Genomic DNA, 19,195 nt, shown 5'->3' with positions numbered 1-19,195 from the left:
TTGACATAGCGGTGCCCAACACTAGCAATGTCCAGAAAAGTCATGAGGAAAAAATTAGGAAGTACACAAACCTGAGACATGAAGTCAAGGAGATGTGGCATATGCAAGAAGTATCGACCATCCCGATCATCATGTCAACCACCCGTAAGGTGCCAAAGACTCTACATAGCAGCCTAACAGCAATAGGTCTCCCAGAGAACACCTACAAGGAATTCCAGAAAGTCGCAATCCTGAACACTTGCAGGATAGTCAGAGATTTCTACCTACCTAATATGATGCTCGTCCTCCATGTGCAAATACAAAAAAATACAAATTATTATATTAGGGCCACCCGTTATTTCTTACATATATCCATTTATATATTATATCTGTAAATTGCGTATGTTCTCTGGTCGATTTGCTGTTTTGCTGGACGAAAAAACACGTTTCTGGGAAAAAAAAAAAAAAAAAAAAAAAAAACCTTGCTATCTACGCCTGAGACCGAATAATTCAGTCACGGAGTGAAAAAAGCCCGTCATCGACGGGATTCGGACCCGGGCCTTTTTCACCGGGTGTAGGGAGGACGGTGACGATACCACTGTGCTAAACGTGCAGACCCTCCACATGCAGCGAAAACAGCTCGTACCCGGCAAGGCATGGACGCTGTTATTATTATTTTGGTTTTTAGAGCATTGACAACTAAGGCCATATTTCTCCGGGGATATGCGGTGGTCCCTGACCTTTCCGCATTCTCCGTATTTTGTGGGCACGGGCTCGAACCCCGGTCTAATCAAGAAGCGTGTGCTACGCACTGCTGCTCCTGCCCACCTGGCTACGGAGGCGCCAAGGCATGAACGCTAGAAGATTTCTAAATGTGTCTTGTGGATCTAGTACCAGCATGTAACCAGCAGATCCTTTAATTCCTGTAAGATCTGTGGTTGACACGCTGCAGATCGTAGTTGCTGTTCCAACACAAACCTCAGATGCTCGATGGGATTGATGTCTTGGGAATTTTGAGGCCAGGGCAAAATCTGGAAATCTTCCTCATGTTCCGCAAACAAGTCTCGAACAATCCGGTGTGGCATGGCGCATTATCCTGCTGAAAGACAGCACCGCCAGAAGGGAAGACCGTTGCCATGAAAGGTCATACCTGGTCAGCAATGATGTTTAGGGAAAAAACCAAACTATTCTATTTAGGCCACGCGAATAATTAAATTCATCTGCCGTGCTGTGTCTTATGTCTGTTAATTGCGTGTGTTCTATGGTCGATTTGTCAGTTTGCTGGACGAAAAACCCCAGTTTCTGGAGAAAAACCTTGCTCCAGGGACTCACCAGTTGTGAGTATGGGCTTGGCACACCCAGGGTCCTTAGCTGGATATTATCATTCTTCTTTTTCTTGGTGATTCCCTTCTATTTCTCTCTCTCTCTCTCTCTGGGTAATTCAAAAAAAAAATTTTTTTGGCTGGTCCAGCATAAGCCTCAGCCTTCCTTGCACCATATGGCTAATAATAATAATAGTAATCTACGCCTGAGACCGACTAACTCAGCCACGGAGTGAAAAATGCCCATTAAAGTTCTTCGCGTCATCGACGGGATTCGAACCCGGGCCTTTTTCACCCGGTGTGGGGAGGACGGTGACTAAGCCACTGTTCATCTGCAGTTGCTTCGATTTGCATAACGACTCGCTGGTCATAATGTTTTGGCTCATCGGTGTACAGTATTTCATAATTTCTTTAACGCCCAAAGAATCGGCAATGCCAAATTCAAAAGAAATCAATAATAAAGACAAGGGAGTAAACTTCGAATTGCTTTCCGCAGGCGAGATATTTGAACGAGTTTCTTTGCTCTATAACAGCCATACTATACTTAACCGTCGCCTCTCCCCCCCCCCCCACAATAGCGGTCCTGGCGGTATGTAAATTTGCCACCGGCAAAACGTTTGAATCTGGACGAAGTGTTGTTAATTTGCAAAAATCGAAGTCGTTTAGTAATCGCATTTAATGTAGTCGTGTGCTTGCACAGTGTAATAGTTACACATTTAACACTATAAGGTCATACTTTCAGGACAGATTTATTACTGTGCGTGCACGTCATCTATCACATAGTGCCGGTGTCTCGAGAGGTTGTCCTCAAGGTTCGGTTTTGGGACCTCTCTTTTGGAATGCAGTTTTAGATCAGTGGCTTGTTAAGGAGAGTACAGAGTTTGTTAAGAGAGCCTATGCTGATGACATTGTGATTGGAGTTTCTGGGCGCTCCACACTTATATCGGAAGGAAAAATACAGTCCGTTTTAGATGATTTAATGCAGTGGGCCGAAAAGAACAAATTGAAGATCTCTGCAAGTAAGACCTGTTTTATGGTTTTTAGGAAACAATTGATTACGGCTGACTTACAAGAGTTTTTTTAGGTGAAGTTCAGATTCCTTATGTTGCTAAAACTAAGTATTTGGAATTAATCATAGATACCAAACTTTCCTTTTTACCACGTTTCATACCTAAATGTAAAAGTAAAACACTTTACAGGCTCCATTGCTAGGATTTCTCGTAAGGAGTGGGGATTGAATAAGAGGGTGTTGTCATTGTATTATAAGACTATTTTTCTCCAGATAGTGGCATATGCGGCTGTTGCTTGGTTTTCTATGGTAACTAAAACTAGGATTCGATCCAAACTTTTATCACTTCAGCGCTCTATGTTGTTAACTTTATTGAAAGTACCTATAACAGCGCTACAAACGCCCTACCATGTCATTGGATTTATATATTGTCTACAGAGGATTTTTGTACAAATTGAAAAAGGGTATGTTGTTAACATTTTTGGATATTACAATCGATTTGGGGAATAATATTAAAGATGAAGAACAATAATATGGAATAAATTAATGGATTTAGCATTAGTAGAGGCATATGATGCAAGAAAGCAAGCTTATGCAGCATCAGCCGCGAAAAAAAAAAAAAAAAAAAAAACACTTTCACTTCACCCCTCCGTTCGTTCGAAATACCTGTCCAGCTCAGCCTTAAATTTATTTAGGCTATCAACTTCCACGACGAGGGATGGAAGTCTGTTCCACCAACCACCCACCCGCTGGCTAAAGGCAAATTTCCTCACGTCTATCCTACATCTGTCTTTCCTCAATTTGAATTTATGCCCTCTCAGGTGATCTTTCTGAGCTAGAGGAAGAATCCCATCAGCATTGAGCATGCTCAAACCATTCAAGGCTTTATACACCTCTATCAGATCACCGCGCCGGTGCCTAGTCTCAAGACACTGTAATTTGCAAAACTTAAGCCTTTCTTCGTGAGAGCAACCCTTTGTTCCATTCACTAATCTTGTTGCCCTTCTCTGTACTCGTTCCAACAGCTCTACATCCTTCTTGAAATGAGGCCTCCAGACCTGTATACAGTACTCTAGGTGTGGCTTGACCATTGCCTTATACAAGGGAATAATCAGCTCCTTATCCCTGCTAGAAAAATTCCTTTATATCATTGACAAGACACCATGAGCTACTCTTGCAGCCTGTCTGCACTGCTCAGAAAACTTCATATCTGCCTGCACAATTACCCCCAGGTCCAGGTCCTTTTCATTCTCTACCACTATCAGTGTAGTACCACAGAGTTGATACGTTGCTCTGGGGTTGCTGTTTCCCATATGTAGTACTTTACATTTGTCAATGTTAAACTTCATTTGCCACCTGTCAGCCCATCTGCTCAACCTTTCCAGATCCTGTTGCAGCAGCATAGCGTCAGTAGTGTCCAATGGCGGATTAAGGATAGTTGAGGCCCCTAAGCAAATTATATTTGGGGGCCCCCAAAAAATAATAATTAAAAAAAAAAGAATAAAAAAAAAATAAAAGTTAGGTACCAAATAAATGAAATTTTGTACTTTTGAATTTTTTGCTTAAATTTTCGCTTAAATTAATCAAGATTTTTATGATGTTTACTGAAAACATTAATCTATTTTAGAATACTACAGGAAAATGTCTTGGTTTGGGGCCCCCAAAGCCTGGGGCTCCTAGGAAGGTGTCTCATTGCCTTAATGGGTAATCCGGCACTCGTAGTGTCCTTAACAATTATGCCAACCTTTGTATCGTCTGCAAACTTGGACATTAAGCTTGATATACCATCATTAATATCATTTATAAATAGGAAAAACAATAAGGGACCCAACACTGAACACTGAGGGACTCCACTAATAACATTAGTCCACGATGAGCAGTGTCCATTGATTACCACTCTCTGTCTTCTCCCCCTCAACCACCCCTTTATCCATAGCAGCAATTTGCCTCCAATGTCACACTGCTCCAATTTGTGTTACAGTCTTCCATGTGCAACAGTATCAAAACCCTTTCTGAAATCCAAGTATATAATATCAAAGTTATTCCCTGCATCCAGTTCCTTTGTGACTGCATCATAGTATCCAATCTGTTTGGTCAGGCAAGACTTTCTCTTAAAAAAACTATGCTGTGTCTGAACTATAACTGAAGTCTTGTGTAGATGATCCCTCCAACAATTTTTCTGGAACAGAAGTTAAACTCACAGGTCTATAATTCCTTGTGTCAGCCTTTGATCCTCCTTTGTGAATTGGGGTCATATTTGCACATCTCCAGTCTATGGGTACCTCCCCTGAGTCCAAGAAAGCTCTCATAATTATCGCTAAGGGTTTGCTTACTTCCTTTGCTACCTCCTTTAATATAACTGGATAGATCCCATCCACCCCCCCTCCAGGTGCCTTTCTTGTGTTTATCTTCAACAATTTCTCCTCCACTTTACTCTCAGTTATTACAAGATTCTCTAGCTTACTGCCAGAGTTGAATACACCTCTGGCATTCCCCTCGCTCAATAACTCCTCATGTGTGAATGTCGATGCAAAATATTCATTTAGTTTGTTAGCTACCTGAGCAGGATCATCAACAGGTGACCCATCGATATCCAGTGGACCAATCTGATTCATTCCCTTCCTTCTAGAGTTTACATAAGTAAAGAACTCTTTGCTGTTTTTCTTCGCATCCCTTGCCAAGGATTTCTCGTAATCTGCCTTCGCCTGCCTAACCTCCTTTGTAACTTGGTTACAGATCAACTTGTATCTATCATAGACTTCTGTGTCACGTGTTAATTTGTATGTATCCCATGCATTTTTCTTCTCTGCCATAGTTAATTCTGATTAGTTGATCTGACATCCATTTAGGTCTAAACCTTGAACAATATTTCTTAGTTGGTATGTAAAGCCTAGTAGCTTCCAAGATAAGTTCTTTGAATGCTTCCCATTTTGAATTTGCTGTTGGTAACATCATCAATTGGTCCCACTGTATAGAATTTAAATACTGTCTCAGTCCATCGTAGTCGCCCTTACGAAAGCAAAAACCTTTCCCTTTACTCCTGATGGTAGTTACCTCTTTGAGTAAATCTCACTTCAGCACAATGTGATCACTGCCACCTAGTAGTTCCTTTATCTGCAGATTCTTAGTGCACGAAGAATAACTACTGATAATCAAATTAAGAGTATTACTCCCCTCTAGTTGCCTCCCGAACATGCTGATGTAGAAAACAATCATCCAATAAATCCAGAAACGCCTTGCTAGTGTGTAAGTGACCGACACACAATTTCCAGTCAATATCTGGGAAATTAAAATCCCCCATTATAAGACTCTCTGATTTACTGGCCCACTCTATTTCCCTGTACAGTTTCTTATTATACTCATCAGAGTCATTAGGCCTATAGCACACTCCTACCCTTAATATTGATCTCCCATTGCTTAGGTCACACAAAACTGACTCGACACTGCACTGTCCAGCGATATCGACGGGCTTCACTTCCTTGGATTTTATGTGTTTCTTAACTAACAGCATAACCCCTCCTCCTTTCCTATCCTATCTATCCTTTCTGCACACATTGTTCTCCCGAAATTCCAGTTCTGCATTCCTTATATCTGTGTGACACCACATCTCTGATATCCCAACAATATCTGCCTTTGATGTTTTGAGCAATACCTGAAATTCATTAAATTTATTTACCAAACTCCTAGCATTGGTGTACACGCAAGTATACATGCACCTGTTCCTATTCTTAGCTACCCTAACACAACCCATGTGTTTACTTGTACCGTATTGACTCCCGGCAGTCTCTACCAGATGGGAAAGTGGTGATGTTGGAGCTGTGACGAGGAAATATATTTCCCGAGTGAACTATGCATTGTCAAAATCCGTGGCATCTTGGTTTAAGCCTTCTATGTACACTTCTTTTTTGTTAACAGGACACGGCTCAATTAGTGCCAAATTATATGAGAGAGGATTGGAGACAGATTCTTTCTGTACATGTGGGGAACAGGAAACTTGGATGCATGTAATTTTTTTTATGTCGGGAGTATGAAGACAAATGCCAGATTCTGATGGCACATATTCCTGACTTATCATTTGATACAGTGCATTTACTTATTGCAAATCGTGCCTGTTTTAATTAATTTCAGGATTTTTCAGCTGCTGTTTTTGCAAGAAGAACTGTCCTCAGAGCCTTTATTTGAGAGGCAAACCTGGTGAGTGGATTGTCTTCATGGAGTTTGACTATTTGTTTCTACCTCTGCATAGCAGCTGGAGTGCTGGACCTGATTCATGTGGGTCTGGTGCTCTGGTCAGTTGTCTTTTGTGCTGCGATCATGAATACTCCTTTCTGGATTCTGGGGTGCTCGATCTGATTCATTGCATCGGTTCTGGTGCTCTGAAGGTTCTATTATCCATGGCGTATAGTTGGAGATTTGCTGGATATAACCTTTATTGGTTTTGGAGGTTGCAGTGCAGGTGGAACAGCAACTGAGAAAATATTTAGCTAAACTGTGATTTTTGAAGTTTATAGTTTGGCCATCCAGACTATTGAATATTATTATTGTTTTATTTTATATATATATATATTATTTTTTTTTCCTGCTGGCTCCCTGGTATGGGCAATCCAGGGAGCGGGATTGCTGGCACTCACTGGTACTGCACTACTTCCAGTGGGTGCGGGATTTCAAACTCCACAGTTAAGTAAACAGTTATTTTTAATTTTGAGAACAGAGAGACATTATAAGAACTAGTTTGTAAATCCCTGGTACTTATATTAATAATTTGTACTAAGCTCACTAGTTGCACCCACGGATGGGATAAATCCAAATCCAGCTTCCCAAAGAACACTTAAAATTACACAAGGTGTGTTTGAAAAGTCTCGTCAAACTTTGGGAGCATGTGCCAATGAGCACACTGATGGGAAAAAAAAGTTCATATTGGGGGGAATTTGTGTTAAAGAGCGCTGTTCCTGCTAGTTTTCTAGTTGAGCATTGGCTGAAAAGGCAACTTTTAATCTTTTAAGTCCTAAATGTTTAGAAAATTATCTTACATCTGTTCCTTTCAAGCATGTAGCTCTCTTCAGTTTCTGCCTGGCAGGTAGTGGCCTTTCACGATATCTTCCCATTCTGCTTAAACTTCTCTTTTTTCCCTCCTCACCATCTAGTATCCCCATGCATAAATAATAGAAGTAAGCTCCTAAAAAAAAACAATGATTATTCTATATCCTTTCTTTGATATAAACATAAATAAAAATGTACTATAATAGCGTTTCTAGTTGTGTGATACAAATTACATAATGTATCCTTAGGTATCATTACGGACAAAAACTAGTTTCATGAGCGTTCCTTGACTTTACATGATTACTACACAAACGCACCTGCTCGACATGTGCTCATACACTAATCTGCATGTTGTGCGGGTGAAGGGAGCAGGCTCCCCCTCAATAATTTATGCGCGAAAGCCTACTCCGTCCACCTAATATCAGCGACAGTCCCTATTGAAGAGACATAAAGAATTCTTCCAGTCACAAAGGGAATCAACCTACACCTCTCAAACGAGTGGCAGGCGGCTATATATATATATATATATATCATGTCAACCAAACAGCCACGTGAGGAATGAGAGATCCTTACACTCTCTATTGCAGAATAGAGGAGCGTAAGATTTCAGAATATGTGGGCTCACCAAAGCAATGCACTACTTCGACTTAAGGGCATAGTTAGAACGGATGCAGGGAGATCATACAATAGGTTCCACTGATAAACTTAAATTTTATAAAAATAAGTAGAGTGTCATATTAGGGTCACCCGAAAATATATGTATTATTAAGTAAATTGCGTGTGATCTCTAGTCGATTTGCACGATCTGCTGGACGAAAAAACCCGAGTTTATAAGTGTGTTTGTGGGGGGAGGGGATCTTGCTATCCACGCCTCAGACCGGCTGACTTAACCATGGCATTAAAAGTCCCTAGCGTCATTTAGAGATTCGCACCCCAGCCTTTTCAACCAGGTGTAAGTAAAAACAAAACAAAAAAAAAAAAAAAAAACTATTATTTTTATGCCACCCGAATAATTAAATTCATCTGCGGTGCTCTGTGTCTTATGTCTGTTAATTGCGTGCGTTCTACGGTCGATTTGTCTGTTTTGCTGGAAGAAAAACCTTACTATCTACTTGCTGAGTTAGTCGGTCCCTGAGACCGACTAACTCAGCCAAAAAGTGAAAAACGTTCCTCGCATCGTCAACGGGATTCAAACGCGGGCATTTTCCACCCGGTGTGGGGAGGATTGTGACGATACCATGCTACACGCGCAGACACCGGATGTAGGTAGGAAGATGGTTATAATCACTGTGCTACCAGCGCTGTAATTTACATTTTGTAGGCTGTCGTGGCTAACACAGTTGGGTAGAATCGCCGTCGTTCCAACACCGGGTGAAAAAGACCCAAGTTCGAGTCTCAATGACGTGAGGAATTTCTATATGCCTTTTTCACAACATGGCTGAGTTAGTCAGTCTCAGGAGAGGGTAGTATGGTTTTTCGTCCAGCAAACAGAAAATCGACCACAGAATACACGCAATTTACAGACAATACACACGGAGCAATATATAGCCTTAGTCGCTGATGCTCCTAAACCTTTATAACAACATTATGAAATCGTATCATTCTGTCATCGCTTGTATGTCATTGTTTTTCTTTCGTTCTTGCGTTATCCAGGGGCTCGACTATTAAGTCTTATTTTACTACCCCAAAACCCCTCGAATGTCTTCTGCTGGGTGGTTCTTTACCTTCCTTTCTCTCTCTTGTCCGATATGCAGAAGGCTGTTTGGTTTTCGTGGAAGTTCTGGGTTTTTGTTTTTTTCTGGGTACTCTCTCTGTATCTCCGTAGCATGATTTTCTTTTCTCCCAGGAACTCAGGTTTTTTACTCCGGAAAAAAGAAAATCGACCACAGAACGCCAGAAATTTACAGCCATATTATATACATCGCAATATCGCCTAAGTTATTGATGTACCTAAAATCTACAACCAGGGCCGTGCAAAGGTACTTGAGGGCTCGGATACAAAAGGGGTTAAGGGGTCTCGTTTATATATGTTGAGACTATGATGTCTCCCTCGATTGGGGCCCGTTAGATCGCAGGCCCTGGTGCGGCGCATCCAATGCACCCCCACATGCATAACCCTGTCTGCAACAAGTCTTTTGCGTAGTGCGAGAAGGTTCTGCTTCTGAGTGTCTAAATATCCCCCTATTCTCTGATTTTTTGGTCTCGTGTGGATGTTGCCTTTTTTGGGAATGCTGTTGAAGATGCATCACATTATTATTATTATTATTATTTGTGTATTTGAATTAGGCACATTACAGATGTAGCGCCGTTTAACGATGTGTCACAAAACAGAAACGGTTCAAATCATAATCCATAATGTTAAAATTCATTACCTGTACAAGCCACCATATATTATTAAAGAAATAAAATAAGATAGATAGTAAATTTAGATAAGAATAGTATATATAGAAATAATGACTGATCAAATAAAATAGAATTTAAAAAATAAAATCGTTAACTCGGAAAATTGTACTCAGACAAGATCACACCAAGTTTCTTGAATCAGTAAAGTATTATTATAATTACATTAGAATTATTATATCATTATTAAATTTAATATTTTCGTGCGGTGTTAATATGAATTATCAGTATTACTGTATCAGTAATGAATCATGGACTTGGAGCCCTGAAAAATGGAGTACAGTTCTATTCTCTGATGAATTCCCATTTTAGCCTACAAACAAGATTCTAGACACGTCTTTATAAAGGTTTCGGATCTATCTATATTGCTGTCTCAATTCCTCCTGGGGTCACGTTCTTCGTGCCTTTTGATACTGCTTTCTTTTATCCTGTACTTGTCTTCTCATTCTTTGCCGCTCCGGGGTCCACCATGGCATGGCTCCCATTTTCCTTTTCATGGCCGTTTCCACTGCATTGGTGATTATATCTTGTGCGACTGGTTAGGGTCTATCCTTTCGCCTTCGAGCTCCCGTCTGTCCAAATCCTCCATGTACCGTCTCCCTTGGGTGGATAAGAAATTGCAGTAGGCGTCCCAATTTGCTTTCCCGATTGCGAATCTGTTTGACAGGTATTTTGTGGCGACTGTTCTAGCCTGATTCCTTTGTATGCTCTTAGTGATGGTTCGGTGGTCAGACGTAGTCCATGCGTTTTGTACAGTTCAGTGGGTGACGTTTGTCTCTATATTTCTGGATGTTAAAGTTATGTCGATCGTTTCTTCCCATAGCATGTTAACAATACGTTGGGAGGCAGAATGGGCGGGTTTTTGACTGTAAATATTGAATTTTCTAGGAAGTCTTCTAGTTTCCGTCCGTTTGAGGTTCCCCTGCAGTCCGGTGTGGCACTGTGCCAAACAGGTGATCGGCAGTTAACATCCACTCCAATCAAGATTTTATGCCCTGCCAGGGTTGTCTGTACAGATTGTAGATACGTTGTGGCAAAGTCGATTTCTATTCCAGGCCTACAGTAGAGCGCTATTATGTAGTGGCTGCCTATGGAGCATATAATATGGGCACAGGCTGCCCAGGGTATGCAAAGTTGTGGTATCTTTGTAACCGTTATCTCTGGATTTCTTACTAGTACTGTTGCCCAGGGGGTGTCTTCGTTGCTTCGCACAATTTTATAATTGGGCGGGTAGCCCCTTACTTGTTTCTGATTGGTATACGGTTCTAGGATTATGATAATGTCGGCATTATCCTCATCTGCTTGGAGCCATACCTGCTGAACAACCGCTCGAGCTCGTTGGGCGTTTATTTGGCGTATCTTTAGTACGCCGTAATTGTATTTTGTTTGCCCCATAATCGATTCTTTGTTGGTAGGTGCCTTTTACCCACTCCATATGACTGCCGTAAGTGGGGCAGTTTGCATCTCAGATGGTGTGGTTGTGTTCCATTCTGAGGCTTTTGCAATTGGTGCAGATGGGTTCCTTAGTTTTGTTGGAGCAGTTCTTAAAATCATGTCCCCTCTATGAGCAGTGGCTGCAGACGCAGGTGTGAGTGGTGTGGCCATATTTGCAACATCTAAAGCACGTCGGTATGACCACATACTCTCTAAAACGGAGCCAGCTCCAATCGATAAAAATCCTGCTTTGGTTTTTTAGGACCTGCCAGGCGGGCGGAGTCAGCTCAACTGTCCAGTTATATCCTCCATTTGTTTTGGACTGGGTTCTGTATTTTGGGGTCAGCAGTGCCGCCCCTTCTTGATTCGTTATGTGACTTTTTAGGTTTCTTCCGTGAGTTGGTGTGGTTGTAGATTTTGGTCCACATTGAAAATACCCATTGTGTGATTTTCTTTTTTGGGGTTGTTGCCGCTGTGAATCCCAGGGCATTTAGCTTGGGGTTTGTTATTATCCCCTTGGCTTCTTCCTTGCATTTTTCGTCTCAATTACGATACCAGGACTTCTTGTTTTCCGGATACTTTATCCTAGTGTCTTCGAAGTCCTCTTTGAGATTGTTTATGACTTTTTTTTTGCTTTATTTGTTCACTGGAGGGCCTCTCTTCTCCGGTGGGTCTCAGTATGGCGACGTTTGGGTTTTTCAATAATGCTTTCTTTTGTTGGATTTCCACTTTGTTTTCTCTGCCTCGTTTGGTATATTCCTTGGCGCTTGGGCATATGTGGGGGCGCGCTGTGGCATTTTGTTTGCCCCACATTCCATATAGGTTTGTAGCCGTGTGGCTATTCTTTCACTTTCTAAGTATGTATCATGGAGAATTGCCTCCATTTTGTGAAATATTGTCAAAATTTGAGATCTCAGTCCGGAGGAGACCTTGTTAGGGTTCTTTTTGAATATATTTTCAAGGGCCGTTTTTAAAATGAGTGTTTTCTCATAGACTGAGCCCTCTGGAAGAGTGTGGTTCCTGTTATTTGTCGTCGTCGTTTGTTTCCCTTTAAGATGCTGGGGGTCGGGCTGCTCTCTATACCCGGTTTGGGAGCGGGTCCTTCGCTTGCAATTTTTTCGCTTTGCTTGGGAGGATCCTGGTCGGGTATCCTCTGTCTCTTCTGTCTCGCCAATAAAGTCGAGGTCGTCACTTTGTGACTGCATCAAGGGTTCCATATTTTTTTCCGTTTTCCCTTCCATTTCGCGAATTCCGGATAACAGGGACAATTCGGTTTATCGGATGTATGTTGGGATGATCTGGAAGGGCACTGAAAATGCTGTCGGACGATGCCCTCCACAAATCCGTGGTTGAATTTGGGGGCACACAGATGGTTATTGAAGTTTTGGACTATCCCCCCCTCAGTCACTTGGGGGGGGGGGGGCAGCCGAGTGTGAAAATCCTCCAAGAAAAGCAAGATCACTTCCCAGAGGGGCTTCCGGGGGTGCTGTAGACGATGGTGTCATTAGTAATTCCGTAGGATACATAGGTAAGGAGTTCACAGTCAGCCAGGAAAAGTTTATGGCAAGGGGGGGGGGAAGTCACTGAATTCATTGCTTCTGGTTTAAGATACACATAATTCAATACAGATTCAGCAGTTATCAGCACAGTTTGGTAGAGCAGACTAGCGGACTTCCTGCACTGTTTTAACACGGTTTGGGAACCTCCACAGTCAAGTGTAAACCACCGACGTGGCCACTGCTTTATATCAGTGCCCCTCTATGGCCCTGCCGCCAGCCACATGGTGACCATTGTAGGTCTGGCAACAAAGCACACAGATAAAAACGTTTGTAGTTTACTAAATTCCCAATAGAATATAAAAATAGTATCACCTAGAGAATCCTCCAATTAAGTTCTTTCAGCTTGAACACTTTTTTGAACTGTATACACATTTTAAACTACTAAATGAGCGTGGGAGCTGACCTCAGTCAGCTCCCACGCTCACAGCTAACTATAACAGACTAGCGCTCAGTGACCGCTATCTCCACAGGGAGATGCTCCCCACAATCCTTTCAATTGACAGCGACCTCTGTAGGTTTGTGAAGGATCGGAGGTACCGAAGACAGATCCTGACCTTGGCCAGGCAAAGTGCACATTGATAAGGGCATCATAATAATGCCCAATATATTGTAAATAATGTTCAAAGCACGATGTCTTTATGAATGTATTGTAAATAAAGTCAATAATATCATTATGAATATAAATATTAATATAACATAATGTAAATATGAATATCTTTATTATTTCATTGTAAATAAAGTCAAAAGCATATACATTTGTATCCTAAATAATCTGACACTGATTCTATTTTATTGTTGGCTCTGGGGGAAGAGCCCGAACTTCGATGTGGGCCCCATCTCCCCAAGGCTACTGTCCACCAGCCAATGTAAAACCCCTGGCATTGCTGCTGTGAAGGGTCTATTGTATATACCACGTTTGTATACAATAAAGATTATACAGTGTATATATATATATATATATATATAAATTCCACTAACAATCAGGAGCATGATTGTTGTTGTTTTTGGTTTTTAGGAGCATTAGCAACTAAGGCCATATTGCTCCGGGAATATGCGGTGGTCATTCCTTGACTTTCCGTATCCTCCGTATTTGGTGGTCACGGGCTCGAACCCCGGTCTAATCAACAAGCGTGTGCTACGCACTGCCGCTCCTGCCCACCTGGCTATGGAGGCGCATCAGGAGCATGATCACTAAGGCTGCCATATTGGATCTTCTGCTGGTAGAAGAACGGGATTTGTTGCCACAGACTCTTACAGACACCCTCATATATTGAGCATGGGTCACCGCTGTTTAGCCGTTGGTGGGATCATACGCCGTACTGATGTCATGTGATCACATTTTCGAGCATCTTGTTTCGACTTCTGTAATGTCACCTTTTTTTGTAATTCTTATACAACACCCATAAATGTCCCTTATACCCGTCCGAAGTTTCTCGCTGTCTCCTCATTTCATTGTTATTTTGTCCCGCTTCATCGCACGCTGCACGAGCTACTACACTAAAAAAAAAACAAAAAAGCTACGTCTTTCAATCTTGAACTAGGAACATTTCTTTTCTGTGCACCCGCCATATTGCACATTTACGTTGCAATCGGCAAAGGGTAAGAAGAATAATACGTAGTGCTTCAGCTACAATGTACGTTTATGCATAGACGGATTCAGAATTTTTTTCTGGAGGGAGAGCACAAGTTCTCATGTCAATTATAATGGTCTAGCTTGTCTAGGTACACACCTCCAATTCATGTCCGCATGGACTGGAGGTGTGCAAATGTATCACTAATTCATAAAGGGGTTTAAAAAGGTGACAAAAGTAACTACAGACCAGTTAGTTTAACTTGTGTTCCGGGGAAAATAATGGAATCACTGGTTAAAGAAGCATTGCAGGATCATCTAGACAAGACTGCAGTAAAAGTTACGACACAGCAGGAGTTTATTAAAGAGAGGTCTTGTCTGATCAATTTGATGGGACACTATGATGTGGTCACAAAGGAACTGAATGCCAAAAATAATTTTGAGATCATATATTTGGATTTCAGCAAAGCTTTTGATACTGTTGCACATGGAAGACTGCTGTACAAATTGGAGAGGTATGGCAACAAGGGTAAGCTGCTACAATGGATAAAGGGATGGTTGAGTGGGAGACGACAGAGCCTGGTAATCAATGGACAGTGCTCTTCGTGGACAAATGTTACTGGTGGAGATCCCCAGGGTTCGGTGTTGAGCCCATTGTTGTTTTCTATATTTATCAATGATATTGATGAAGGTATATCACGTATGATGTCCAAGTTTGCAGATGATACAAAGGTTGGAAGGGTGTTAATGACAGTAAAGACAGTATGCTACTTCAACTGGATCTAGACAAGTTGCGAAAACGGGCTGAGAAGTGGCAACCGAAGTTTAACATGCATATGCAGTACTTTGCAGTAATGCAAAGTACTGCATATGGGTAGCGATAACCGAAGAGAAATGTACCAAATGTGTGGTACTTAGGGAAGTGGAAAGTGAAAAAGACCTGGGGGTAATTGTGCAGTCAAATATGAAGTTCGCCGAGCAGTACAGATGGGCTGCAAGGGCAGATCATGGAGTCTTGTCAATGATATATAGGAATTTTGTTAGCAGGGACAGGGAGGTGATTATCCCGTTATACAAGGCAATGGTGAGGCAACACCTAGAGTACTGTGTACAGGTCTGGAAGCCTCATTTTAGGAAGGATGTAGAGTTGCTAGAATGACTACAAAGAAGGGCAACAAGATTGGTGAGGGGGAACAAAGGGGTGCTCTTACCAAGAAGGGCTTCAGTTCTGCAAATTGCAGCGCTTGGAGTAGGCACTTGCGAGGTGACCTGATTGAAGTGTATAAGGCCTTGAATGGATTGAGCAAGCTCAATGCTGATGGGATTCTTCCTCTTGCTCAGACTAAGAACCTGAGGGGGCATAGTTTCAAACTGAGGAAAGAAAGTTGTAGAATAGATGTGCGGAAATTTGCCTTTAGCCAGCGGGTAGTTGATTGGTGGAACAGACTTCCATCTTTTGTTGTGGAAGTTAGCCTAAATAAATTTAAGGCTGAGCTGGACAGCCATTCGGAACGAATGGAGGGGTGAAATGGGAGCGATTTTTTTTTGGCCGATGCTGCATAAGCTTGCTTTCTTGCATCGTATGCCTTTACTAATGCTAATACAGTATACTATATATATAATTTCCCGATTTTTACTGGTCCAATTTTAATGAAATTTGGAATTGGAGACAAACCATCCTAAAACAGCCAAATATAAAATTTAACGAAAATCCATCCAGTGGCAATCGACTTGTTACACGCGGACGGCCAGTCAGAACAATTTATTGCTACATTTCAATTGGTCGATTGTAATGAAATATTGGATGGCTCGATCAACATTTCTAAAAGAATCAGATGTAAAATTTTAGGAAAATCCATCGATTAGGAGTCAATTATTACTTGCGAATGGAAGAAAAAAGTGCGGACGGCCGGATAGACTAGCGAGATGGTGAAATCAATAGTCCTGTACGTATATACACTGAGTGATCACTGAATTATGACCACCCCCTATGAAAACTGAATGCGACCCGTTGATCACGTGAAGTACGTGAGTGCGGAGTTAGTCGACCTACGTAGCACAGATAAGGTGTCAGTGGTTCAGTAGATAGTAATATTACGAGTGTGATAGGTAAAAGGAAGAATTTATTGGACTTTGATAAAGGACATATTTTGGGTGCTGGACGAGCTGGTGCCTCGATTTTGCAAACGGCTGAATTGGTGGAGTGTTCGATAGCCTCCGTAGTTAAAGTGTGCAAGGCCTGGCGTCAAAATGATCAAACAACGACCCGACGGCAAAACTGAAAAGGTCAGCGAAAGGTTGATGTTAGAAGTGAGCGCCGGGTTCGACGACTCGTACAGGCGAACAGGCGCAGCACTTTTGAAGAGTTGACTACCAATACATGGGCTAACCCGGAACAATATCTGGCATGACCAAGCGTCGCACGCTCGCACGTATGGGCTATACCAGCAGATGACCCCTATGGCGTCCTCTTCTAACCAAGGTTCATCGCGGTAAAAGACTCGCCTGGTGCAAAGAGCATGCAAGTTGGACGTTAGAAAACTGGAAGAAGGTGTGCTGGTCGGATGAGTCACGTTACTTACTCCACACCGTGAATGGTCGTGTACGGATTTGGCGTCAACAACATGGGCCTTTTCATCCATCATGCATGGGTTTCAAAAGTGCAGGCCAGTGGAGGCGGTTGTATGGTGTGACACAGTCAGCAAGCAACTGCTTGCTGACTGTGTACACCCCGATATGTTACACTTTTTTCCGAATGGCGATGGTGTCTTCCAAGATGACAATGCGCCGAGCTATCGGGTATCCATGAAGATATCCATCATGCATGGGTTTCAAAAGTGCAGGCCAGTGGAGGCGGTTGTATGGTGTGACACAGTCAGCAAGCAACTGCTTGCTGACTGTGTACACCCCGATATGTTACACTTTTTTCCGAATGGCGATGGTGTCTTCCAAGATGACAATGCGCCGAGCTATCGGGTACTTGTTGTGCAAGAATGGTTTGAGGAACACAGTTCTGACTTCCAGCATATCGATTGGCCTCCGAACTCTCGCGATATCAATCCCATAGAGCACTTGTGGGACACTATGGAAGGGCATATCAGGCGTCTGGATACACCAATACCTGCACTGCTGACCGCACTACACATAGCGTGGTTGGCCATACCTCCTGAACGCTTCCGACATCTTATTGAATCAATGCCACGTCGCATAGCTGCTGTATTGAGGGCAAAAGGAGGACCTACGAAGTATTAGGTAGGTGGTCATAATTCAGTGATCACTCAGTGTATGCTAATACACTCAACTAGAACTTTTTCATGTAGTGGTGTGTGTGTGTGTGTGTGTGTGGTAAGCACCAAAGCAACTAGGTCTATGAGGTGTCAATATATTGTGTCTGTGAACTGCATACTCTGTGGTCGATTTACCTGCTTTTCTGGACAAAAAAAAAAAAAAACATTCGGAAGCAGGCCTTTTCCACCAGGTGTAGGGATGATGGTCTGTATATCTCCATTACCCGTAAGGACATCGTGCAGTGGGAATGGGCAACATTTTATTGTATCCGGAAGTTTAAAAGTTTGGCTGAAATTTAATATTTAATTGGGGTGTACCCTCCAGACTGCCTCCGTTTTAGGGTGTTTATCCCCCCCCCCTTCCCGCTGTTTTAAAATAGGAAAACGAGTTCTCGATTTTAAAACAGCGAAAAGATGGGATAAACACCCTAACACTAACCAAGGTGGGTTAGGCATGTCGATCACTGCCTTCTTCCTCTTCTCCTTTCCGCCATCTTGGAAGGGTGCACTCTAAGTAAATTTTTGCCAAAAGCTTTGAAGAAATAGTAGAACACGGCCCTTGATATATAATCAATGTTATCAAATCAGAATTCTCGACATTATTAATTAAATATTCCAGCTTACCTGAATAGAGCAACTATTTAATTAAAACTTGCAATGAAATGTATAAATTAAAATACTATCACCGTCGCCTGCTAATCCTGATTACTGATGATACTTTACAACTACGCGTTTAAGATTATTAGTATCTATTAAATCAAGAAATCAGGAAGATATCCAAACTGTTCCTCTGTAAAATCATAATACAAAACTACGCGAAGCGTGAATTCCCTGCTCGTTATTATTGTTGCACGAGACAACATATTCAATGACTGATCGTCTAATACTGATGCCAATAAATATGGAAAAACGTTACATTTTTCTTTCTAGTATTACGACATTTTAACTTTTAACACCCTCTTGTGTTTAATAATTGTATAAAAAATATATGAAATTAATATATATATATGTATATATAAAAGTGTAAAACTGTAAATTACAAAGAAGCGTAAAAATAAACAAATAAAGAGATGACCGCTTGAAATATATACGAGAGGGTATCAAAAAGTTTGTACCCTTACCTAGAAATAATTGCCCTAGAAAGGTGAAACTTCACAGGAACTTTAATCCTTTTCTATGTACTCTCCATATATAGTAATATATTTCTCCCATCAATGAATCAGTTATTTAATGCCTTGATCATAGAAGTCTGCACTTTTTGCCTGCAACCACGATTCCACTTCATTGATGACTTCCTGAGACGAATCAAAGCCACTGCTTTGGCATGTTTTCAGTCTTCGGATCATACTGGCACACCCAGCATACGTCATTTGTCACCAACTGATCAAAAAAGTTCTCAACATCGGCACTATACAAATCCAACAGTTGGCGAGAACATTGCATTCTACATTGCCTCTGCAAAGGTGTCAGCAATCTTGGAACCCATCGTACGGAGACCATAGACATGTGCAGATGGTCATCTAAAATGCCTCTGCGTGGGTAGTACAGTGGTATCGTCACCGTCCTCCCACATCGGAAAGATCCGGGTTCGAATC

General features: G+C 41.8%; 1 long non-coding RNA gene across 1 annotated transcript in view; it reads right to left on the bottom strand.

The window, feature by feature from the left end:
• Positions 1-18,281, bottom strand: part of LOC150084889 (uncharacterized) — a 48,482-nt gene extending 30,201 nt beyond the window's left edge. Inside the window, exons 1-2 of the long non-coding RNA XR_016547082.1 lie at positions 18,225-18,281; positions 7,341-7,486 (exon numbers count right to left, since the gene is read on the bottom strand). This is a non-coding gene — a long non-coding RNA (uncharacterized LOC150084889). The remainder of the gene's footprint in view (positions 1-7,340; positions 7,487-18,224) is intronic.
• Positions 18,282-19,195: the final 914 nt, after the last annotated feature.

Source organism: Mastigoproctus giganteus, chromosome 6, assembly GCF_048544385.1.
Source record: "Mastigoproctus giganteus isolate SK-2022 chromosome 6, ASM4854438v1, whole genome shotgun sequence".
NCBI classification, from domain to species: domain Eukaryota; kingdom Metazoa; phylum Arthropoda; class Arachnida; order Uropygi; family Thelyphonidae; genus Mastigoproctus; species Mastigoproctus giganteus.
This window is presented reverse-complemented; position numbering and strand designations above follow the sequence as displayed.